This window comes from Rattus norvegicus, chromosome 4, assembly GCF_021556685.1.
Source record: "Rattus norvegicus strain SHRSP/BbbUtx chromosome 4, alternate assembly SHRSP_T2T, whole genome shotgun sequence".
Classification (NCBI taxonomy): domain Eukaryota; kingdom Metazoa; phylum Chordata; class Mammalia; order Rodentia; family Muridae; genus Rattus; species Rattus norvegicus.
Window position 1 is genome coordinate 99,801,309 of NC_141537.1, and position 27,163 is coordinate 99,828,471.

General features: G+C 37.5%; 1 long non-coding RNA gene across 1 annotated transcript in view; it reads right to left on the reverse strand.

Annotated features, from left to right (window-relative positions):
* LOC148006284 (uncharacterized) overlaps nt 1-22,689 on the reverse strand; it is a 392,633-nt gene extending 369,944 nt beyond the window's left edge. The window contains exon 1 of the long non-coding RNA XR_015686659.1: nt 19,898-22,689. This is a non-coding gene — a long non-coding RNA (uncharacterized LOC148006284). The remainder of the gene's footprint in view (nt 1-19,897) is intronic.
* Nucleotides 22,690-27,163: the final 4,474 nt, after the last annotated feature.

A 27,163-nucleotide genomic window follows, 5' to 3' on the forward strand; every position in this document is an offset into this window, starting at 1 on the left:
TTGCATCTCAGACTTGTGAAGGAAGCAATATTCAAATGCTCTGGTTAGTGTAATATGATTCTTAGGTTAAAAATAACACAAAAAATCTTTTATATCTGGGTTTAAAATAATAAAACAAAATGTGGGGCATGATGAGAAAATAATACGATGCTGAACATGGTCAGTATAGGTGGTCTAATAAACTCGAAATTATTAGTACGCTGGAGGGAATAATGACAAAAGCACAAGTCTTAAATAGAAACTTTCTCCTCCTACCTCAGAGATGGCCATAGGTTTAACTGTACATGACAGAGTCTTTTTCACTTACTTTCTTTGTCCTTCTTGTACTTAAAAAAACTAACATTTCTTAATTATCATACAAGCACTCTCCTTCAAGTAGATTAAATCACTGATATGGATAAGTAAAACTTGTGAACATTAATACTAATGGGGCAGATAATAACTCCTTCTCTGGAATAGCCTAGAAGAAGTCAAGCAGTTGAGTGAGCATTTTCCTCCCTCTTGCTGAGTAGAACACAGAGTTACATAAAATATATGTCCTTCATGCTATTTTGTCATGCCCAGACCTTAGAGATTTATTTTTATTTGTCTCCACTCACCCAATTCCAATGGAGACTATCTGCTCCCTGCCAACCCCTGCTATATCCGTGGTTCTACAAAATATGGCACCTTATGTTTCTTCACTCTGAAGAGTAGAATTCTCTCAACTTTAGGTACTTTTCACAGTTATCCTAAGCAAGGGATTTACATATTGTTCCATAAGGAGAGACTTATATTTCAAGTCCAAGACAAAAACTAGTCTCTCTTTCTGTCATGACTACTCAGGACTCTTCATATCAAGGTCTAAGAATGATATACCATACTCAGCTCCCAGGGTTGCTTTTGCTCTGTATCCCCGTTAAGGAGAGAAATGAAGAAGAAATATGTGGAAGGATGGGAATTTCTGGGGCCCTGCTGATCCAGATGCATGTTCTGCTCATGTGTGTGATTGCTAGTCTTTTTCTCCAGAATGGATCTATGAGGTTTAGAGGTTTAGTGGTGTAGGGAGGAGAACCTATGTTCTTGGGGACAACTCTGACAAGCACTTAAAGGAATGAACCTGGTGATTTCTAGAGCACTTCATCCACTCTCTACATAAGTATTTTATGTTGGATTTTTTATAATATAAATGGAATTCATGAACACAATAAGTTAAACCTAAATAAAGGAATGAAAAATTATTCATTGTATAATTATAATTATATATACCTTTTTATTTCTCTTATTTCAGAAGCCAGTGTAAAAATTGTGGTGAATCAGGCTGCAATCTCTATAGCTGTCACAACTGGACAATCGGCTTCCATCTCCTGCAGGTCTAGTAAGTGTCTCTTACATGAATATGTAACCACACTGTCTTGAATTGGTACGTGAAGAAGCCAGACAGACTCCTCAGATCTTGACCCATGATGTTTCCAACAGATTTTTTTTGAGTCCCAGACAGCATAAGTGGTAGTGGTTCAGGGAGAGATTTCACACAGAAAATCAGTAGAGTGGAGGCCGAGGATGTGAATGTTTACTACTGTCATCAAAATTTGAGTTTCCACCTACAGAGATTTAGCTCCAAACACAATCTTACCAGAGCAGGAAGTCTTAGGTGTTTCTTTTCTTGAGTACCCTTTCTGGTTAATAGCTTTTGTATTGTAGAGCTCATATATCTGAATATGAATAGGGGCATGAATATGTATCTAATATACATAAATATGTATGAAACACATATATGTGTGTACACAAATGTACATATGTTTGTGTAACAACAATAATAATAAAGAGGACATGAACTTTAAAAAGAAAATAAGTATTATATGAGATGGTTTGGATGGAGGAGAGGGAATGGAGAAATCATGTAATTATATTGTATTCTGGCAATGTAAAGTAAAAACCTTCAAATGACAAACTCAATAAAGTGCAGAGTATCTATTTTGTGCTATTTATAAAGATAAAGTGGAATTGTCAAGTTGTTATCACTTAGACTTATGAGATTGAACAGGTTCTACAGTCTGAGCAGAGCCATGTGGAAGATATTTGAGATACTATGTTATCAGCAAAACTAATTCTGTGTTTTGTACTCTCTTGTTAGAAGTTTTGGCTTGATTTTAAATTCTCTCTATTGTCGCTTCTATGGATTCCCAGATATATAATATAAACTGGACTATACCTCCTGATTTATATGATGAATCATAAACCTCAATGTTGGAGAAATTTTAACAATGAATGAAGTTCACATTGGATGCTACAGGGATCAGATAATCCCATAATATTAGTGTCCTGCTCAGAGGAGGCAATGACAGGTTCTATGTCATTGATCATGTGTATCAGAGAAAGCTCTGTGAGATCCGGTCATCGAAGTGGCCAATTAGAAACATAGAAACAGCATTTAATGAATAACTGTTGGTACTTGACCTTGGATTTTCAAGACTTCTAAACAATAAGAAACTAAATTTCTGTATTTAAGACATTTGATCCCTTTGTCAATATGTAAAGCCCAGTTTTATGATCTTCCTACTGACTGCTCAGATCAACACCAGCAGAACCATATTGGACATAGAAACAGTTTTGTTCCTTTTTCTCTTTTTTTCTGACGCATGTCAAGAAGTAGGGGCCAGACTTCATCTTGAGGATGTTTGCATTAGGCATCAATGTTTTTGTGTGGAAGAAGATATTTTCCTGTTTAGCTTTCTAATCATAATCATATCAATTCAATCAATGAATTGCTTGTTGTTAATATTTGTGGAATCATCATATACATTCCAGTTTGGCTTGTGATTTGGACTTCCTTTCTGGTAGCTTTCTGTATTTCCCAGAACACAGAGTTGTTGTTCTTTGTAGGGTCAGTAAGATTAATAGTGGTACAATAACCTGCTTCCATACATGAATGTAGAGCACTGTCTCATTCACTGCAGCTGATGAATATGTCTACCTGACCAGAGTATTGTTCCTGTGAAGCAAGCTTCTCTGACATCTTTCCAATATGCCCACTTGACAGAAGTATGAGAAACTCATAAATCCTATGTAAACTTAATGCATAAAAACTGTTTTTCACAACCTATAAAAATATCACCAAAGACCAAGATTGAGAGATACCTTTCCATTACATGAAAATGTTTTCACAAGTCTATTTAATACTGCTGTTATTTTGATTTTTTTATTTTTATGATTAAATGCTAAATATTTAAGAAATATTTAGGAGAGCAATTCATTTTGTTTTAAGTAACACTTTGTCTCCTGTATTTGACATTGTTAAAAGTTTAGCATAGTAACAGATAGGCAGAAAAATTTGCCAATTATCTCTTTACCGTTCTGGCTTCTCAGATCAGGACCATGTAGCATTAACTAGAAAGCAGCAACATGCATGATTGCTCATCTCCCAATGAACTACCTGACTAAGGTTTTCTTTATCCTTATTCCCTCCAACCTACCTATATTAATTAAGTGCTTATTAATACTGTGAGGTTTCAAGTACTGCCTTTACATATTGGATATTTTTTAATCATTTTGCTTTGAGTATTTATCATCAAATACATTTTGTTCTGTCACTTTTCCCTCTGACCCTGAAGCTATTCTTTGTGTCTTTTCACACATAAAAACAATGAATAATTGTTTTTTATACCTTTACTCCTTTCATGCACCATGACCTTTGCATATGCTACACAAGGAGGGCCTACCCTTCCTAGTCTGAAACAAAAGTTCAGCAGCAATCTTGCCTTGCATTTTTCAATCTCCTAAATTCATCTTCTCACAGTGAGTTCCCATGTCCAGTTACTAAGACGCCCAACACTCTACATTCCTGGATAGGATATGAGGGAGATACAGCATATGACTGGAGAGAGGAAGTAACGTCAGACTATGTTCTTTCTGCCCATATGGAAAATCACTAGTCTCTTCTACCAGGATGAACATGTGAGCTTTAGATCTGTGAAACTTATATGTCGAATGGGAGGATATCTGTGATACTGGAAAGATTTTGACATAGATAGAATCAAAGGGGCTAATCTACATGATTTTAAGAATATGTCTTTTTTACTCACATGTTTTGATTAATTATTTTTGTTATGCAGAAATAAATTTTATCCACAATATATTAAAACCTCACTTGAAATGTGTGACATAAAGTTAGTGTTACACATTTCTCATGAATTTTCCACACTATTTTGTCCTTCTTATTGTTTTGACTTCCATTAATGCTGTTATGATAACCCAGATTCTCCTTAACATTACATGTCACCTATAAAATGAAATCTCCATCACCTGCAGGTCTGGTCAGAGCATTCTAGATAGTGATTTGATTCATACCCACAGAATCAGGACACACATCACACCTTATTTAACAAGCTTAAACCCTGAACTTTGGGTTTCCTGACAGGTTCAGTTGTAGTATGTCACAGGCCAATTTCACATAAAAAATCGGCAGAGTGAAGGTTATGGATGTCTGAAATGATTACTTCACACAAGCTATCCATATACTACATGAAGTGATAACTACTAAAAAGTTTTGCTTGAGATTGCACAGTTGTCAAATGTATTGGTTTCCCCCCACAAAAGCATAGCACCTTGTACCTGAACAACATAATATTTTATCTAAATTTGCTTTGATTTATTTTTGATTTATTTAGTTATTTAAAATGAAACATTTCAAATTTTAATTATGGTATTCATTCAGGGACTTACCTTTTACATGGTATGTTTTTTAAACTTGAACCCTAAAAATTAGTATTTTTATTTTTATTCATTCTTATTAATCATGTTATTCATTTATATTTCAAATGGTATTCCCCTTCCTCATTACCCTGCCAGAACCCCATATCCCATCTCCCTTTCCCCTGTCTCCTTTCCCTGTATGAAAGTGGTCACCCATCCACTCTCACCTCAGTGCCCTAGCATTCATCTACACTGCTGCATCACCTCCACAAGTCAAAGGACCTTCCCTCACACTGATATCAGATAAGGCCATCCCCTGCTACATATGTATCTGGAGCCATAGATTTCTCCATGTATAGTCTTTGATTGGTGGCTTAGACCCTGGGATCTCTGGGTGATCAGGTCAGTGGATATTGTTCTTCCTATGGAGTTGCAATCCTGTTCAGCTTTTTCAGTCCTTCCCCTAGCTCTTCCGTTAAGGTCGCTGGGCTCGGTCTGCATCTGTATTGGTTGGGTGCTGTTAGAACCGCTCAAAGAACATCCATAACAGGCTTCTGTCAGCAAGTGCTTTTTAGCATCAACAATAGTGCTGGGGTTTTCTGTCTGCAGATGGGATTGATCCATAGGTGGGCTGGTCTCTGGATGTCCTTTCCTTCACTATGTTCCATTTATTTTCCCTGTGTTTCCTTTAGGCAAGAACATTTCAGGGTTACAAATTTTGAGATGGGTAGGTGGTTCCTTCCCTCAGGTGAGGAACTTGCCTCTGTACTATAGGTGATCTTTACAAGTTAAACCTCCATTTATTTCCTATTTTAGCTAAAATCAATCCCTTGAGTTCAGGGAAGCTTTTGTTTTCCTGGTATCTGGGACATAGTAGTACCTGAGGACCCAGCTATACCACTCCTGGGATTACACCCAGAAGATGCTCCAACATAGAACAAGGACACATGTTCCACTATGTTCACAGCAGCCTTATTTATAATAGACAGAAGCTGGAAAGAACCCAGATGTGCTTCAATCGAAGAATGGATACAGAAAATGTGGTGCGTTTACGCAATGGAATACTACTCAGCTATTAAAAACAATGACTACATGGAATTCTTAGGCAAATGGGTGGAAATAGAAAATATCATCCTGAATAAGGTAACTCAGTTACAAAAGATGACACATGGCACGCACTAACTGATAAGAGTTTATTAGCCCAAAAGCTTGGAATACCTAAGAAAAATTCACAGATCACATGAAGCTCAAGAAGAAGGAAGACCAAAATGTGGATGCTTCATTCCTTTTTAGAAGGGAGAATAAAACACTCACAGGAGGATGTACAGGGACGAAGAGTGGAGCAGGAACTAAGGAAAAGGTCATCCAGAGGTACTACCCCTCCTGGGGATCCATCCCGTATGCAGCCACCAAATCCAGTCACTATTGCTGACGCCAAAAAGTGCTTGCTGACAGGAGCCTAATATGGATGTCTCCTGAGAGGCTCTGCCAGAGCCTTACTGATACATATGAGGATGCTTTCAGCTAACCATTTGATTGAGTTGGGCACCACAATGGAGGAGATAGAGAAAAGACTGAAGGAGCTGAAGGATTGGCAAGCCATAGGAAGGACAACAACATCAACCAACCAGACCCCAACCAGAGCTCCCAGAGACTAAACCACCAACCAATGAATATACATGGAGGGACCACGACTCCGGCCTCATATGTATAGCAAAGAATAGCATTGTCCAGCATCAATAGGATGAAAAGCCCTTTATCCTGTGAAGGCTCATTTCCCCTGTGTAGGGTAATGCCAGGGCGATGAAGTTGGAGTCCATGGGTGGGAGTGGAGCATCCTCATTGCGCCAGGGGAAGGGGGATGGAGATGGGCAGAGTGGGTGGAAAGAGAATAGTATTTGAAATGTAAATACATAAAATGTCCAAGAACAATAAAATTAAAAAAAAGAAAATCCTGTCTTTTTTCCTGGTTTGGTTTTTGCCTCTATGTCAAAGGTGAAGTGTCCATAGTGTGTGGCTTTCTTTTTGTTTCCTTTATTCTATTACACAGATCAATCTATCTGTCTCTGTTCCCATGCTATGCAGTTTCTATTACTGTTACTCTGTAGTACAGCTTGAGGCCAGGGATGGTGATTCCCCTAGAAGTTCTCTTATTTTTGAGAATAGTTTTCACTATCCTGGGTTTTTTTTATTTTTCCATATGTAATTGAGAATTACTTTTTCCATGTCTGTGAAGAATTGTGCTATATCTAATTCTAAAATTGCTTTTCAAAGTGTACCTTTTCCTTCCTGTTACTTCAACTAGAAGACTGGAAGTTAGAACTCAGCAGTTACTTTGGAGACACAATAAAGGCTATTTTACTTAATCTGTCTGCATTGTTGTTGTTGTTGTTGTTTGTTTGTTTGTTTTATTGGAAAATTTTTGTTTACATTTCCAGTCTGCTGTTTTATTATGAGGTGTTATATGCCTCAGGCTGCAGCTTTCTGGCCTCAGAGTAACTCAGACAGCCAGGTCAGATATAGAAACAAAAAGACTTAGACCATAGACAGGTTAATATTTTATTATAATAAAGGCAACTCTAAATAACTTGCAAGACCAAGTGGATACTCTTGTCCCTCCTGTACCTTCAAGAGAGAACCAGAAGAAGAACCACCTTGGCAGGCCCCCACCAAGGAAGGCTGTTGGAATTCAGAAAATCATGATCAGAAACATAAAATGAGAAATTCTGTGAATAAACATCAATGATCACATAGCAAATATTGATAGAGCAGGCCTTTCCCAGAACTTCCTGAGAACAAATTAATTTAAACAAATTGTCTTATAAGTCCTAGAGATTATATCTCAGTAAACCATGAAGGAAAGACAGAAGGACATATGTTGATTGATGGTACCTTGGAGATATATAATTTGTTCTGTGCTCTTGGAGTCTTACTCCCCAATACTCACCATATCCTTCCATCAGGTTGAATCCTTTGCTGTGTTACATAAAGGAGCTGTGCTGTGTTAGATTACGTGATACTAATGGGACAGTAGCAAAGAAATCATGCACTGAACCTGGAATCATTCAAAACACCATGCTACTTTCAGAGTAAAGATTAATTTTTTTTTCGCTTTGTAGAAAAGGGGATCACAGTTCTCATCTGGGACAGCTGTAGATGCTAGATCAGGCAGAACTATTGTAAGTCAGTTCTGAGCTGTGCCCAGCCTTGAAAAAATGCTGCTGATTTGCAAACGCCCAAGGCCAAGCCTCATCCCTGAGGACCCCTTCATAAGCTAGTCACATTCTGATAGGAGACAGTGACAGTCAGAACACATCATGGACATGAAGTTCTCACTGAATTTCTTGGGTTCCTCCTGCTTTGCATCTGTAAAAGAAAGACAACAAATTGATTATCTAGTCCTGTGATGAATGTCTAGCTGCTCAAGTAATTTCTCATTTAATATGCTTCATTCAGTGGCTATTAGATTTGTCTTCTTATTATCTGTTTCCAGTTCTGACATTCTGATATCCCAAACTCCATTCTTTTCATCTACAACTCTGGGAGAAGAAGTACCATTACTTGCTGGTCAACAATGTATCAGAAGAAATCAAGAAAATTTCCTAATCTCTTGACCTATAGTGCATCCAAATTGGAAGATTTGATTCCATCAAGGTTCAGAGGCAGAGGACACATTTCACTTTTTTTAAAGCCTGGAATCTGAAGGTGTTTCATCTTACTCCTGTTGGCTCTATTAGTGTATCCCTCCCACAGTGGTGCAAGTCAGAACTTACAGTATGCAGAGTAACAGGAGGGGCTGTTCCTGCTCTTCAACTGTTATACCCTACATTGTCTGAGAATATTTTCAAAGAGAACCTTGCTTACTAAGATACTCTCAGGTTTTAGTAGAAGCAGCAGCCTACCTCTGTGCCATTCTCTTCTGTTTCTATAACACAGAAATACATATTCTGTTCATAAGCACATAGGTCACTGTATACTAGATATCAGCATTGCATCATCAGCTGGGGCTGTACAGCAAAGTGAAAGCCCTTTACACATGAAAAGCCACTTCAACATGGAAATGTAGACTCTGCATTATATTTATTAACTGGCTTATATAAAGTGGTATCCAATGGTCAATAATATTTATGCTGTATGTAAGGCAGATTCTGTTTATAACCTAGAAACCAGGGCCCATCTGGCAATAAAAACACAAAGCAACAGAGCAGGTGTCCTTGTGACTTGCTCCCATAGCCCAATTAAATGATAAAAGGTGGTTCTATAGTCCTATCCTTGTACCTGTTTGTAGTTGCTTGTTGATACTGCACTCTCCTATTTTGATTCTCAAATCTCATTAAAAGGTTCTTCATTATAAATACCTCATTAAATGGTATTAAGCAATTCCATAAGGAATCTAAAGGAAATTGTTGGGGAAAATAATCTTTAAACCAATAGCTTTGAGTCTATATAACCAAGCAATAACTTGAAATGAAATTAGCAGTCGATCTTTTACATTATTTGAGTAGAAATTCACTTGCATATTAAAGAAACAGAAGAATTTAAAAGACAGACTCAGTGTAGTCAATGCCATCTTTTTTTTTCTCAATATATGACTTAATAAAAATTCTTGACTTGTTAAAAAAAACCCTGTTAAATCTCTCACTACCAATACTTCCAAAATTATATTCCCTCACATCCTGTTTTATATAATGTTCTCAATTATAGCCTTGCTACACGACATGGAACGATCAATCATTTTTATAAATGTACCCATCAATTTCTTCACATTGCAGGCTGCTGATGGTGAAATTGAAGTCTGTCCTAGACCCACTGCCACTGAACCTTGATGGAACTCTTCAGTGCAGGTGGGATGCCTGATAGATTAATAGTTTAGGAAGATTCCCTGGTTTCTGCTGGCACCAGCCTAACCAAATACTAATGTTCTGACTGACATGCCAAGTGATGGTCACTCTGTCTCCAAGAGATGCAGACAGACTGGGTGGCGACTGGGTCATCTAGATATCACATCTCATATCTGAGATTGGAAACACTCAACAAATATACATGGTTAACCATATGGTAATAACTGTGATAAAAATGCAGACAGCATTTAACATACTATTTTCTACTTTTGCCACATTTGCCTGAAAAACAGAGCAGCAACAGCCCCAGGAGCTCAGCAAGGACCCCTATGTTGATGCTGTATCCTCACTGAGAGGGACTTCTGACATTAGCATCAACACTGGCTGAAGAAATCCTAGATGTCGGCTGTGCTCTGGCCACATGCAAATCAGCAGGGATATGTATGATTAGAGCCACCTGTAGTATTAGCTGGGCTCCTCATATGGAGTCAGCATAAGCACAAGAATATTAAGATATCCAAGGCAGGAAGGAAGAGAATATGTCTGTCTTCAGATAACATTTTTGAGTGTCAGAGAACAGATTCAGTGGGAAAATATAAGTTTTGTGTTTTTTTTTATCACTCTCTGTTCTTCATACTCATTCTGGGGTACATGATTATTAAATATGCTGACTGATCTTCTGAAATAATCACAGAAATTATGGGATAACCATATACATTATGTACATCTAAAAAGAAAATTCTAAACTTTATCTTAAGAATTCAAATTAAATAATATTGAACATTAAAATTAACCAAAGCTAACATCTATATAACACAATGAACTAGAATAGAGTTAGAATGAAAGGTAGATTAGCTTTGTATTTGATTTTATACTTTATAATGTATTTTTATAAATATCGATCACCCAAAGGAAAAAGTTCATTATAGAATTATAAAAACAATTGGCATTATACCCTAATTCATGAATTTTTTCCATTTCAGTCATTTCATTTTTGACTATTGATATTGTAGGTAGCAATATATATATATATATATATATATATATATATATATATATATATATTCTTTGCTCCAGTACAATAATGCTCTTGAAGTGAACATTAAGAAGACTTAAAATTACTGTTGAGTCATGACTATATGGAAGGATGGGTCTTTCATCTTCACCTAAGTAATCTGCGTACCTTCATTTATCTGTGTTCTGCCAATTTACATTGATTAAAGCCATCTAATATCAGGAGTCTTTAGAATTCCCAAACTCCCTTTTTTGAATAGTGTTCATTGTATGTATCTTATGTTATTCTGGGAATGTTTCAGGATACTATCGCTGTCTTTCTGTCCTCTCTTCATATAATTTATCATGTTCTAAACTGGAGATTTACTACCTAAGAAATACTCATTTTAGTCTCAAATGTTCAATGTTGACTGCCATATCCATTTTCCAAAGCTGAATATACATCAGTGGAAAGGATGTGAAAGATAAACATTTGGACATTTCAGACAGTATAGAGTCACTAAGGTGTGCCCAAATAGTAGCAATGATGTTCAATGTTCCAGATGAGTTAGTAAGAGATTTGACATGAGGACATGATTACCCTTCATAAAGGTTCTAGGAAAGGATCTTCTTCAGAGTAACAAATCACCTCTGCTTGTATGTATTTACCCTGCTATCTTCTTAGTTTACATAATTTTACTGTTGCTGTGATAAAAACTATATAAAAGTTTATTCTGTCTCATAATCCAAGAATATAGTCCAAAGGCTCAAGGATTATCTCAAGAGATATGAGGTCTGACTATTTCTCTAAAGGACCTATATTTATTTCTCTGCACTAACATGGAGACTTATCAATCTGATGTTCTTTTCTCAACCTCTTATCAGCCACACATGATGTACATACAAATACATACAGACAAATCACCTTTACACACAGTTTTTTAAAAGAAAAAACTTTATCATTGCAAGGAAGTCACATCTGCAGTAATATACAGAAGCTGGTCTACATCCAAGATGCAGAGATCAAATAAATGAGGAAACTTAATTCTCAGCTGCCTTATTGCGTTGTTCAGAACTGTGCCTATGAAATATATATACACATGTGTAAATCACTAGAGAGAAGGGGAATCATAACTCCCCTCCTCCCTGAGAATCTATTGCAGTTAATGATTGATGGGGTGACAGAAGTCAATCTTCGGTAGTGTTGCTGTTAGCAAAGTATTCATGCTTAAGTAAATTTGTTACTGACATGTGATTACAGGCAACCCTAACTATAGATTCTGGGCTCTAGTTAAAAAAATGAGAATGACATAAAAGTGTGAAAAAAATGTCTGGAAGACAAAGCAGAATATTACTCAAAGGAGCGACAAGAGAATAATAGAAAAGAATGGAGAATATTATTGAAGTTCTGGTGTGTGTGTGTGTGTGTGTGTGTGTGTGTGTGTGTGTGTGTGTGTCAGAGAGAGAGAGAGAGAGAGAGAGAGAGATGCACATATATTCCTCAGAGCATATATGTATGTTAGAATTTAACTTTCAATCTTGTAATCTTGTGTTAGGGTAAAAACCCCATTACCCCTGCTGCTCTGCTGGGTATTCTTACTCAATGTCAGTTGCTCTGAAAGTTTCCAGTGATTCTTCCCTATTTCCTTACTATTTTTCTTTAGAGATAACCAAATGGGCATTACTATATTCATCTTTTGAAGTGGGTTCTGTGGATGAAATTAATCAATCTCAGGTCACTTGACAGGTTTGATTGCATGTCAAACCTCCAGAGTTGAAATGTTAGTATTTTAACTGAGCCCTGGCAATCCTAAATATTTGCTAATAAATTACCATTAAGAGTGCGGTGTACCCAATGAGCACAGCTCTGAGAGACTTGTAAAACCAGAACTCATCTTTTCCTCAATGTAATGTGCCAGCTGTAGAACTATGATATTTAAACTCCGTGAAAGCCTAAGGGAGGTTCTTAAAATGCACCTTGCCTCAAAAAAGAAAAAAAAAAGAACAACAACAAAACAATAGTTCAAAGATCAAGATTTTATAAGTCACTGGGTGCATCTCCTTTTTGTACATTGTCATGTAGATAGAAAAAATTACTTACTCCTCTTGTAAATTGGCTTTATCGAGTCCGTATTCACTTTAAAAGAATAGAACTGAAAGAATGTAAATTTATGAATTGGAGATTTAAGGCTGTTGAGATTTCTTTGTAGATAAAGTGCTTTTTACACAAACTTTTGATCTGATTTTGATGTCCTGATTACAGTGAGAGAAGAAAAGTTTCTCAAATTTTGTTCATGTGTACAGTGAAGTAGGCACATAAAATTCACAAGCCACACAGATATCTATGAACCAGAATATCACTTCCTGAAGATAGAAAGTTATGGATTTCGATTCTCTCTGTCATCCTGAATAACTTGAACAGCCCCATAACATTTTAATGGGAATTCTGACATCCAGAGCTGTGTTGTTTGGATGGAAACTAACCACTTGAATTGATGGAGGTGAAATAAGAACTGGATACAAAGGCAGGGAGGGAAGGCACTCAATCCCTTTAGGGTCTGTAATCACATCTCTTACATATTATCATTTATTGTTTTTTTTCATGATACATGGAACATTTTATAAGGGTAACTAGGACCAGATATTTCAGAGACTTTACGTTTTTGTTGGCTAAAACTTTTAATCTATGTAGTGAGTGTCTCAGGCCAGTCTGCATAGAAGCGGGGAGGCTCGAAAAGCAATTTTTGTTGACTTCCATTTTAGGAAGACATAGTGAATTTATAGTATCACAGTGGGCAATGAAGAAGGAAGGCAGAGTAATGGGTACGAATAAAAAAAAGAACATGCGGGTGTAGCAATGCATATTCTCCTCTCACTCCCATCTCAAGTAAAGTCAATTAGAGTTTGTAAAGATTGGACTGGTTTAAAATAAGGTAGGTCTGCTATGTGTCAGAGGCTGAGCGACTGTGTGGATTAAATAATATCATCCTGTTTTTTCCCTTTTTTGTTTTATTTGCTACTAGTCATTTCTATGGTAATAGGAACATATTTAAAACCAGGCAGAACGGAATTCAAGTCATATAGACTCAGCATGATTCATTGGCCTTCCACATTCATGCTTTGATGATTTATTTACTGTACCATAAAAGCAATAATAAAGATATCAAAGAGTATCCTTTCTATTCTGCCAGAAGTTCTACTATGATGTATAATTTTCACAGAAATATTCCTTCTTTTAAACTTTGATGGCATTTATTTAAAATGTTTGCTCCATTATAACCAATGCTTCTCCTACCCATGATGTTGACACTTTTCTCTTGCCTTTATTTGTTTCTTTTTCATTATATTTTATGTGTTTGGCTGTTTATATGCATATATGTCTGTTTTGTCTAAACTCTAGTTATTTCCTTACAATACGCATCCTGGAAGGTTAGACGAAGGCATTGGACCTCTAGACCTGGAATTTCAGAGGATTATGAACCACCATGTGGAAGCTTTGAATTGAAACCATGTCCTCTGAAAAACTCTTATGTCCTCTATCCACTTAATTGTCTCTAGTCAATTCTTTCTCCTTTTTAAAGGAAGCTCCCATTCTGAAAGCTGGGATAAACATTCTAGTCAAGATAGTAGATGTTATAGGCACAGAGTTGTTTCCCTAGAGCCCTTAGGAGATGTGCTTGGCAGGTTATCTGACTGCTATAGAGTTTTTTCCCCTAAAGGGTGAATGCTCAGCTCTGCCAAGGGAAACTATCTACTGGAGCCTCTTTTTGACCACACAATCCAAGGGAAAGGCCCATGTTATAAGAAGTTGCCCTACAAGAGAGGAAGCCTTGGACACTGTGTGGCCCTAGTCTCAGCGATTTACATTAGTCTTCTTCTGTACCTGTATAGTGTGCCTGCGCACCCAACTCAAACCATCAACCTTCTACAGCAGGCAGCTTTACTTGTTGAGGGATTTTACGGGCTTCAGATGTTATTTTCTACTGAGAGGTCATGGGATCTACTCTGAAAGATCCTTTACCTCTCAGTAAACAGTGTGCATTTCTGTGCTTTCATTTTAGAATACAAATTTTCTAGAATGCATTTGTGTCAGACTTTTGCAAGGTGAAAGATGACAGTAAAGATAATCATAGCATGGGTTTTGTCAGGGATTTCTTTCTGACCACTTATTTATTTTCAAAGAGCCATAGCTTCCTAAGAGGCTCTGTCGTAACCTGACCAATACAAAGGGAATGCTCACAGCCAACTGTTGGACTGAGCACAGGGACCCCAAAAGAGGAGTTAAGGCTAGAACTGAAGGAGCTGAAGGAGTTTGCAACCCCATAGGAAGAACAACATTATCAACCAACCAGAACCCCTCCCCAAGCTCTCAGGAACTACCACCAACCAAAGAGTAGACATGGAGGGACCCATGGTTTCAGCTGCATATATAGCAGAGGATTGTCTTATCTGGCAACAGTGGGAGGGAAGGCCCTTTGTCCTGTGAAGGCAAATGCACCAGGGGAAGGGAATGCTAGGTGGTGCGTGAAGTGTGGATGCGTGCATGGGGAAGGACTCTCATAGAAGCGGGGGGGGGGGGAGGATGGAATGGTGGTTCGAAGTTTGGTGAACTTGGAAATAGGATAGCATTTGAAATGTAAATAAAATAACTAATAAAAATATATAAATCCTTAAAATAACTCCATTTCAAAAATAGTATAGTTTACAATTATAACAATGGTCGTGATCTCTAAGAGGACTGGATGCTCCAACTCTGCAATCACTTAATATTAGACTGGGAACCTACAACAAATAAACATTGTAGAATATTTTTGTGAAGTGGCTTCTTTGAAGATTCATTCAGCTTTGATCAGGATGAGCTAAGAGAATACAGGGTCATCATGCTTCATGCAAACCAGAGCCACAGAAACTTACTCAGGAAATGAGCAAGGGCACTCATGTCTATGCTGTTTCTTATAAAGAAGTTCTTGGAAGAGTAGGTGTGCCCTGTGCATATTCAAGTAAGCAAGGTAGTGGGGCTGGACATGGCTTGTCAGGACTCCTAGATTGTCTGGCTTTGTCTTAACAATTCAGTCCAGGATTCATGGAAGCCCATGTGTCTAAGAAAAAACAGTTTTACAGAAGTTTATGTACAGGAACATATTCATGTATGTGAGAAAATGAACATCAGCATAGGATCCAGTGACCAGTGGTATTTTTATAATCCCCTGTTCCTATAGGTGCTTTCTTGGTGCTATATTTAAAGGAAGGTCAGTATCTGTTCTTGTGAAACAATCTTATGGAATATGAAGCTATTTTTTCAGCCATATTGAGCTGTCCATATTGAGTAAATAAATACATTGTTTTCCAGGTACACCTGGTGTGCACTGGATAGGTAAACCAGTAGGGTATATTTATATATTAGGAGCAGGTTTGTCAACTCTTGGTAAGTTGCCTTTATTTCTGTTTTTATCAATGTTCTGCCCAGTTAACTAAACAAAGGTCAATGAAATTCTAACTACTTTCAGAATAGGGTACATTCCCCTGAGCAGTTCTATAAAATTACATATCCATTCCTTTTGTTCCTTAGATGACTGCAACTAGTACTCTCTGTTTCTATTTTAAAATGATAATTATGTTTAGTCTTTGGGAATTATATACTTATTTAGAGCAGGTAGGTTTCTCCTTACCGTGGGACAGAACAGGTACTTTCTTAATAGCAATGCAGGCTTAGTCTTACTAAAAGGAAAAGTCTTTTCTCTTACAAACTTGGGTTTAGTTCATTTAGCATTAAAAGATAGAAGCTATTTCTTTCTCTATGTAATAAAGATTGGAGCTCATTCTTCATCCAGAAAAAAATGAGTTCTTTTGCTCCATATGCATATGTAAGTATGGATGTGTGTGTAAGTATGTAATTGTGTGAATGTATGCATGTGTACATGTAAGAATGTTATTGTGAGAATGCATGTAAGCTGGGCCTATTTAATCTGAGTGGAAATGTATAAATGCTCATTTATGAATCTGTGTATGAAATTACATAGGTTTATGCATATTTGGCTATGTATAAGTTTTTCCTTCTGCAAGCTCTATTCACTTCTCTTGTTTCAATAGAAGTTTATTGCTCCAAACTGCCCCCTAACCTGACAAGCAAGAGGCATAGGGACAAAAGAGAAAGGCTCTAGCAATTAATCTACTTTATCTCCTGCTGTTTTAGAATGAGGTACTAAATGCCAGAGACTGCAGTTTCTGGCCTCAGAGGAACACAGAAAGAAGGTCAGTTACTGTAGCAGAACATAGTGACTTAGACATAGAAAAGTAAATCAGTTACAGTAACATAATAACTTAGACTTAGATAAGTAAACTTATTACACAGCAACCCTAAATATCTCATAAGACAAGGTCTTACCCTTTGCAGATGCTCTTCCCCCTTTGCTGCTTCAAGAAGATTCAAAGCAAGAAAGAAGACTAATGTGGGGGCCGGTCCCTGGCACCTGATATCTGATAATACATCCTAAAATAGTAAGAAATTTAGTGTCACAATGGTAATAAGTACTATGAATTTTTTTTTCTTCCGGACAGTACATTGTTGTTGCACTATGAAAGAATAACAGTTGTAGTTACACACATCCCTCCTCGGAAGCTTAACACAGTAAAATATCTGTATCTCTGTTAACATGAACTGCTGTCTTTGGAAACATAAGTTCTTTAATAGCATGGGTACATACAACTTTTATTGCTCTATGCTTAGCTTTTACTATTTCTGGCATTTACCACCCTCTTGGAGGTTCCATATCTGAAGCCCTGTGAATAGATTGCTATGTGCTTCATTATCATTGATGTTTGATCCTCAAATTTGGCTCCTACATTGCAGATTTAATGGTTAAAAATTATTATCTTTATAAATGGCATAATTTTAACACAAATAATGTAAAGTCACATCATCCAGTGCCATGCTGAATGAATTACAAAATGTATTATTCAGATTTTTAAATGTATATTGCAGTATGTAAATCCTGTTTATGTCAAATTAATGGTGCCTGTGGAGTGCTCATGTTGACCAGTCTTTAAGCTCCCTGGTGGGATCTGAAAAATAGAGACCCATCAGTTGAGCAAAAAGTTTTCATAGAGATCCAACAAGAAGAACTTCCTGTCTTGGTGCCAGCAGAAGCAAGGATCAATTTCTAAGTCTTATACATAATGAGAATACTCCTGACATCTTGGGTCTATGGCTACTTCAGAGATAGTGAATATGGGATATGATTTTATTGTCACAGCTAAAATACTTAAGAGGTGTTACATTATTAGCATTATGGTGCAGCACACTCCCCAACCCCATGCTCTCCAATGGAGGAAATACTATTTCTCTTCCAATTACTCAGAGGGTCTTTGCCTTAGCAACTGCTTCCTTTTGCTCAAACATTGTTCTTCTTTAGTTTTGTGAAGTTCATCGTCTTGCATAATTGTGACATTGAGAGTTTCACAATTACATAGCAGAGCTGTCCTGTATGAAGGAACCATGGCCAGTAGGTGGCGCATTTTTGTGGGTCTTGCTTTACCTTGGACAGTACTTTACATCACTCTTATTTTTTTTTAAAACAAGAACTGTTGTACAGTATTGAGCAAATAGATATTACAATGATATAGATGAGGGAGTGACTCTTTTGTTTTCTAAACAGATAAACTGTTTCTTCCCTGTTGGTTGATTTACCTTGACCCTATATAATTATTACTCTTCCAGGTGTCAGGTCCATTACTCCGACTCCATTACTTTCCAGCTCTTCACCCTTAGATCTCAAATTGTTTCTCAAATTGTCCACAGTCAAAACTGCCTCTGTTGCTCAGCATCTCCTATTCTGCCTTTCAGCATTTAACTGTGAGACTTCTATTTTTTTATGGATATATTCTTTCCAAGTTTCCATTCTTCATTGGTCAAACACTGTTTTACATTCTATTTCTTCCCACATAGGCAGTGTGACGAGGAGCAACCCATGGCACTATTTGCCTCTTCCCCAACACTCCTGTTTCCTATTCCTAATCCACCATGGTCAATCTTACTTTAAACTTAAATCCCATACTCATAATTTCATCCTCATCTTTCCTGTGCCCACATCCCTACTTAACACATGCCCGTAATATTTGTTGTGGTTTGACCAAGTGTAGTAAATATTGTTTTTCAAAATGAACAGTTTTAAATATTCACACACAACACTTGGATTCATATGCCTTATGCTGACTAGTACTTCAGACAGCAAAGGAATACATGAAAAGTTAAAATCCAAGTTACCCACCTCAATTTTAGGGAAACTTAAACCATCTTCTAAGAGTAATATCTATATTCTTCATGGTGTTCATGATTCTGAAGTCCACAAATAATGAATATTATTGAAAGAAATATAATAGGTAAAATAAAAAAGAGAGAAGAGAGGGAGACCATTTTAGGGAACCCTAAAGTGACTATATAGTGAGCTATTTCCTCATTCTTCACTCCAGCAATTTATTTTTAGTCTGCTCATGAGTATTAGCTTCTGTGATAATTTGTTGTTGCTTTTCCTTGCTAATGCTGTTTTGATGGTTGTTTTTGTCTATATCCATAATATTACTCACTTTCCCTCTCCTTCCTGCTAATGGTAGACACAATTATTGTGAAAGAACAATCTGCTTTCTGACCGGTAATAATCAATAAACAGCAGGCATCTCACTATGCAACATTCTAACCTGAATCTCTAAACTATGGTAATCTACCATTGTTCGTTTTACTTTATTTTCTGTTTATGTTTATGAGTGTTTTGCCTACATGTATACTGATGAACCAATTGCACACCCAGGGCTAGTGTTAATCAGAAGAGGGGATCAAATCTTCTGGAACTAGAATTATAAATGGTTGTTAATGCAAGGCCCTGGGTTCGGTCCCCAGCTCCGAAAAAAAAAAAAAGAAAAAAAACTAAAAATAAATGGTTGTTAACCACATTTGGGTACTAGAAAACAAAAGCAGATCGTCTCCAATGCAACAACTAGTTTTATTCACTGATCCATGTCTTCTGACAAAATCTTTTGCTAGTCAACAACTTTATATGGTTTATTCATCACATTCCATAAAATATTGTTAAATTTTAAATATGTAAAGCACAAACTATTTGTATTTACCATATATCTGATGATTAAAAAAAAAAAAGATACCAGCTCACTGCTCCCAAACACCGTGGGAGAGAGAGCTCACCGCCCAGACAGGTGGGCACTGCTGAGACTGCAGAGCAGAAGAGACGACCAACACTGCCCACCCCTGCCCACATCCCTGGCCCAAGAGGAAATTGTATGATTGGCCTCTGGGTTCCCGTAGATAAGGGCACAGTAACAGCAGGTCCCCTGCGTCTGAGACACCACTAGAACCCCAAGGGGCCAACTGGAATAACAGTTCTCTGCACCAAAATCCCGTGGGAGGGAGAGATAAATCTTCAGAGAGGCAGACACACCTGGGAAACCAGAGAGACTACACTCTGCCCACATCTCTGACTCCAGAGGAAAACACCAAAGGCCATCTGGGACTCTGGTGCACAGGGCCTCCCTGAAAAGGCAGAACAGGTCCTCCTGGTTGCTACCCCCGCGGAGATCCTATAAGCAACACCGCAGGAGCAAACTTGAGCCTTGGGACCACAGGTAAGACCAACTTTTCTACTCCAAGCGACCTGCCTGGTGAACTCAGTGCACAGGCCCACAGGAACAGCTGAAGACCTGTAGATAAGAATAACTACATGCCCGAAAGCAGAACACTCTGTCCCCATAACTGGCTGAAAGAAAACAGGAAAACAGGTCTACAGCACTCCTGACACACAGACTTATAGGACAGTCTAGCCACTGCCAGAAATAGCAGAACAAAGTAACACTAGAGATAATCTGATGGCGAGAGGCAAGCACAGGAACCCAAGCAACAGAAACCAAGACTACATGGCATCATTGGAGCCCACTATTCCCACCAAAGCAAACACGGAATATCCAAACACACCAGAAAAGCAAGATCTAGTTTCAAAATCATATTTGATCACGATGCTGGAGGACTTCAAGAAAGACATGAAGAACTCCCTTAGAGAAATGCAGGAAAACATAAATAAACAAGTAGAAGCCTACAGAGAGAAATCACAAAAATCCCTGAAAGAATTCCAGGAAAACACAATCAAACAGTTGAAGGAATTAAAAATGGAAATAGAAGCAATCAAGAAAGAACACAGGGAAACAACCCTGGATATAGAAAACCAAAGGAAGAGACAAGGAGCCATAGATACAAGCATCACCAACAGAATACAAGAGATAGAAAAGAGAATCTCAGGAGCAGAAGATTCCATACAAATCAGTGACTTAACTGTCAAAGATAATGTAAAACTGAAAAAGCTACTGGTCCAAAACATACAGGAAATCCAGGACTCAATGAAAAGATCACACCTAAGGATAATAGGTATAGAAGATAGTGAAGACTCCCAGCTCAAAGGACCAGAAAATATCTTCAACAAAATCATAGAAGAAAACTTCCCTATCCTAAAGAAAGAGATACCCATAAGCATACAAGAAGCTTACAGAACTCCAAATAGATTGAACCAGAAAAAAGAAACACCTCCCGTCAAATAATAGTCAAAACACCAAATGCATAAAATAAAAAAGAATATTAAAAGCAGTAAGGAAAAGGTCAAGTAACACATAAAGGCAGACCTATCAGTACCGCACCAGACTTTTTGCCAGAGACTATGAATGCCACAAGATCATGGACAGATGTCATACAGATCCTAAGAGAACACAAATGCCAGCCCAGATTACTGTATCCTGCAAAACTCTCAATTAACATAGATGGAGAAAACAAGATATTCCATGACAAAATCAAATTCACACAATATCTTTCTCCAAATCCAGTGCTACAAAGGGTAATAAATGGTAAACCCTAACATGAGGAGGCAAGCTACACCCTAGAAAAAGCAAGAAACTAATCGTCTTGGCAACAAAACAAAGAGAAGAAAAGCACACAAACAAAGCCTCACATCCAAATATGAATATAACAGGAAGCAATAATCACTATTCCTTAATATCTCTCAATATCAATGGCCTCAACTCCACAATAAAAAGACATAGATTAACAAACTGGATACGCAACGAGGACCCTGCATTCTGCTGCCTACAGGAAACACACCTCAGAGACAAAGACAGTAACTACCTCAGAGTGAAAGGCTGGAAAACAATTTTCCAAGCAAATGGTCAGAAGAAGAAAGCTGCAGTAGCCATTCTAATATCAAATAAAATCAATTTTCAACTAAAAGTCATCAAAAAAGATAAGGAAGGACACTTCATATTCATCAAAGGAAAAACCCACCAAGATGAACTCTCAGTCCTAAATATCTATGCCACAAATGCAAGGGCACCTACATATGTAAAAGAAACCTTACTAAAGCTCAAAACACACATTGCACCTCACACAATAATAGTAGGATATTTCAACACCCACTCTCATCAATGGACAGATCATGGAAACAGAAATTAAACAGAGACGTAGACATACTAAGAGAAGTCATGAACGAAATGGACTTAACAGATATTTATAGAACATTCTATCCCAAAGCGAAAGGATATACCTTCTTCTCAGCTCCTTATGGTACTTTCTCCAAAACTGACCATATAATTGGTTAAAAAAACGGGCCTCAACAGGTACAGAAAGATAGAAATAATCCCATGCGTGCTATCAGACCACAATGGACTAAAGCTGGGCTTCAATAACAATAAGGGAAGAACGCCCACATATACATGGAAGTTGAACAATGCTCTACTCAACGATATCCTGGTCAAGGAAGAAATAAATAAAGAAATTAAAGACTTCTTAGAATTTAATGAGAATGAAGGTACAACATACCCAAATTTATGGGACACAATGAAAGCTGTGTTAAGAGGCAAACTCATAGCTCTGAGTTTCTGCAGAAAGAAACAGGAGAGAGCATAGGTCACCAGCTTGACAGCACACCTAAAAGCTCTAGAACAAAAAGAAGCAAATACACGCAGGAGGAGTAGAAGGCAGGAAATAATCAAACTCAGAGCTGAAATCAGCCAAGTGGAAACAAAAAGGATCATAGAAAGAATCAAGAGAACCAAAAGTTGGTTCTTTGAGAAAATCAACAAGATAGATAAAACCTTAGTGAGACTAATGAGAGGATAGAGAGAGTGTGTCCAAATTAACAAAATCAGAAATGGGAGACATAACTACAGATTCAGAGGAAATTCAAAAAATCATCAGATCTTACTATAAAAGCCTATATTCAACAAAACTTGAAAATCTGGAGGAAATGGACAATTTTCTAGACAGATACCAGGTACCAAAGTTAAATCAGGAACAGGTAAACCAGTTAAACAACCCCATAACTCCTAAGGAAATAGAAGCAGTCATTAAAGGTCTCCCAACCAAAAAGAGCCCAAGTCCAGACAAGTTTAGTGCAGAATTCTATCAGACCTTCATAGAAGACCTCATACCAAAACTGTCCAAAATATTCCACAAAATTGAAACAGATGGAGCACTACCGAATTCCTTCTATGAAGCCACAATTACTCTTATACCTAAACCACACAAAGACCCAACAAAGAAAGAGAACTTCAGACCAATTTCCCTTATGAATATCGACGCAAAAATACTCAATAAAATTCTGGCAAACCGAATGCAAGAGCACATCAAAACAATCATCCACCATGATCAAGTAGGCTTCATCCCAGGCATGCAGGAATGGTTTAATATACAGAAAACCATCAACCATTATATAAACAAACTGAAAGAACAAAAACACATGATCATTTCATTAGATGCTGAGAAAGCATTTGGCAAAATTCAACACCCCTTCATGATAAAAGTCCTGGAAAGAATAGGAATTCAAGGCCCATACCTAAACATAGTAAAAGCCATATACAGCAAACCAGTTGCTAACATTAAACTAAATGGAGTGAAACTTGAAGCAATCCCACTAAAATCAGGGACTAGACAAGGCTGCCCACTGTCTCCCTACTTATTCAATATAGTTCTTGAAGTTCTAGCCAGAGCAATCAGACAACAAAAGGAGGTCAAGGGGATACAGACTGGAAAAGAAGAGGTCAAAATATCACTATTTGCAGATGACATGATAGTATATTTAAGTGATCCCAAAAGTTCCACCAGAGAACTACTAAATCTGATAAACAACTTCAGCAAAGTGGCTGGGTATAAAATTAACTCAAATAAATCAGTAGCCTTCCTCTACACAAAAGAGAAACAAGCCAACAAAGAAATTAGGGAAAGACACCCTTCATAATACATCCAAACAATATAAAGTACCTCGGTGTGACTTTAACCAAGCAAGTAAAAGATCTGTACAATAAGAACTTCAAGACTCTGAAGAAAGAAATTGAAGAAGACCTCAGAAGATGGAAAGATCTCCCATGCTCATGGATTTGCAGGATTAATATATAAAAATGGCCATTTTACCAAGCGATCTACTGATTCAATGCAATCCCCATCAAAATATTAATCCATTTCTTCAATGACTTAGACAGAACAATTTGCAAATTCATCTGGAATAACAAAAAACCCAGGATATCTAAAACTATTCTCAACAATAAAAGGACTTCAGGGGGAATCACTATCCCTGAACTCAAGCAATATTACAGAGCAATGGTGATAAAAACTGCACGGTATTGGTAGAGAGACAGACAGATAGACCAATGGAACAGAATTGAAGACCCAGAGTGAACCCACACACCTATGGGCACTGATTATTGACAAAGGAGTCAAAACCGTTCAATGGAAAAGAGCTAGCATTTTCAGGAAATGGTGCTGGTTCAACTGGAGGTCAACATGTAGAAGAATGCAAATTGATCCATGCTTATCACCCTGTACAAAGCTTAAGTCCAAGTGGATCAAGGACCTCCACATCAAACTAGATACACTCAAACTAATAGAAGAAAAACAAGGGCAGCATCTCGAACACATGGGCCCTGGAAAAAATTTCCTGAACAAAACACCAATGGCTTATGCTCTAAGATCAATAATCGACAAATGGGATCTCATAAAACTGCAAATTCTGTAAGGCAAAGGACACTGTGGTTAGGACAAAACGGCAACCAACAGATTGGGAAAAGATCTTTACCAATCCTAAAACTGATAGAGGGCTTATATCCAAAATATACAAAGTACTCAAGAAGTTAGAGCGCAGGGAGACAAATAACCCTATTAAAAATGGGGTTCAGATCTAAACAAAGAATTCACAGCTGAGGAATGCCGAATGGCTGAGAAACACCTAAAGAAATGTTCAACATCTTTAGTCATAAGGGGAATGCAAATCAAAACAACCCTGAGATTTCACCTCACACCAGTGCGAATGGCTAAGATCAAAAACTCACGTGACAACAAATGCTGGCGAGGATGTGGAGAAAGAGGAACATTCCTCCATTGTTGGTGGGATTGCAGACTGGTAAAACCATTCTGGAAATCAGTCTGTAGGTTCCTCAGAAAATTGTACATTGAACTACCTGAGGATCCAGCTATACCTCTCTCGGGCATATACCCAAAAATGCACTCAATGATAAGTGGCTATTAGCCAAATGCTTGAATTACCCTAGATGCACAGAACACATGAAACTCAAGACGGATGATCAAAATATGAATGGTTCAATCCTTCTTTAAAAGGGGTACAAGAATACCCTTGGCAGGGAATAGAGAGGCAAAGATTAAAACAGAGACAGAAGGAATACCCATTCAGAGCCTGCCCCACATGTGGCCGATACATATACAGCCACCCAATTAGACAAGATGGATGAAGCAAAGAAGTGCAGGCTGACAGGAGCCGGATGTAGATTTCTCCTGAGAGACAGAGCCAGAATACAGCAAATACAGAGGCGAATGCCAGCAGCAAACCACTGAACTGAGAACAGGACCCCCGTTGAAAGAATCAGAGAAAGGACTGGAAGAGCTTGAAGGGGCTCGAGACCCCATATGTACAACAATGCCAAGCAACCAGAGCTTCCAGGGACTAAGGCACTACCTAAAGACTATACATGGACTGACCCCTGGACTCTGACCTCATAAGTATCAGTGAATAGCCTAGTAAGATTATCAGATGAAAGGGAAGCCCTGGGTCCTGCTAAGACTGAGCCCCCAGTGAACGTGATTGTTGGGGGGAGGGTTGCAATGGGGGGAGGATGGGGAGGGGAACAACCATAAAAAAGGGGAGTGATAGTTGTTAGGGGGATGTTGGCCTGGAAACCGTGAAAGGGAATAACACTCGAAATGTAAATAAGAAATACTCAAGTTAAAAAAAAAAAAAAAGATACCTGCTACTTCAAAATCTTCATCGCCAGTATTGCTACTTTTAAACCTATAACAGAGGCTCAGTCATTGAGAGCAGAAAAAGCAAAAAAAAAAAAAAAAAAAAATCAAGGATCTTCCTCTTCATGTCAAAGAAACAACAAATTCTTCAAGGTCTGTTAATGTCTTCCAAAAAAGACTTTCAGATGTGCAGAACAGGATTCTATTTACTTACAGAAAATACCCAACTTGCTTCTGTAAAAGGACCTGTGTGGCCTAGTTTCTTCATGTATGAATCACTATACATGTGCCATACTGTGCCCTGCATTGAAGAAAGCACACACGAGGGATCTAGTCTCAATCTCTATGTGAACATATTTACTGTATCACAGATCTTTCCTTTTTATTTTTAGGGAGCTGTTTCCCAAATATACGTGTGGATTGTGTATGATATGATACATGGTTTTATTTTTACCACTTATTTGATTTTCAAGTCACTGAGTCCTCTCTTTGACGTTTCTTGTATTGTCATGGAATTCAAAGCAGAATGAAATACGTAGAAACAGACACAGTAATATGGATTTTTACTTTATCTTTTCTCATTTGAATAATTCAAAAATAACTATAAATTATGCTTGGATTCTATGCCTTGGATAAATGAATACAATGTGTTGGGTAAATGAATTCTAATATATGTGTTGAAGAACCTGCACTTACTTTCCAAAAATAATCAATCTATTTCTCCTGTGAAACATTAAACATCATTAGTCATTGAATACATTATATTTGGTGCACACACTCACTTACAATGTATTTTGGGCTGGAAGAAATTGTTGGATAATACCTCTAACCTTTAATTTTCCCAAATTGTTTCCTGTTTAAAAATATGTACAATTACTATTATATACTATTTAGGATGTAAACTATTTTGACATGAATGAAATTATGTTTTGTTTAAATAAAGATAAAAAACAGAAAGAAGTAAAAAAGAATGTAGATGTTTAAGATTTTAAGGATCACAAACTGAAGACCCAGAAATGAACCCACATACAACTGGTCATCTGACCTTTAAAATGAAGGCAAAACCTTACAGTGGAAAAAGATAGCATATTCAAAAAATGATGCTGGTTCAACTAGAGGTCAGCATGTAGAAGAATGAAAATCAATCCATTCTCATTGCTATGTACAAAGCTTAAGTCCAAGTGGATCAAGGACCTCTAATAAAACCAGATACAGTTAAATTAATAGAAGAAAAAATGGGAAAGAGCCTCAAACATATGGGCATTGGGGAAATTTTCTGGAACTGAACACAAATGGCTTATGCTCTAAGACCAAGAATCAATAACCTCATAAAACTGCAAAGCTTCTGTAAGGCAAAGGACAC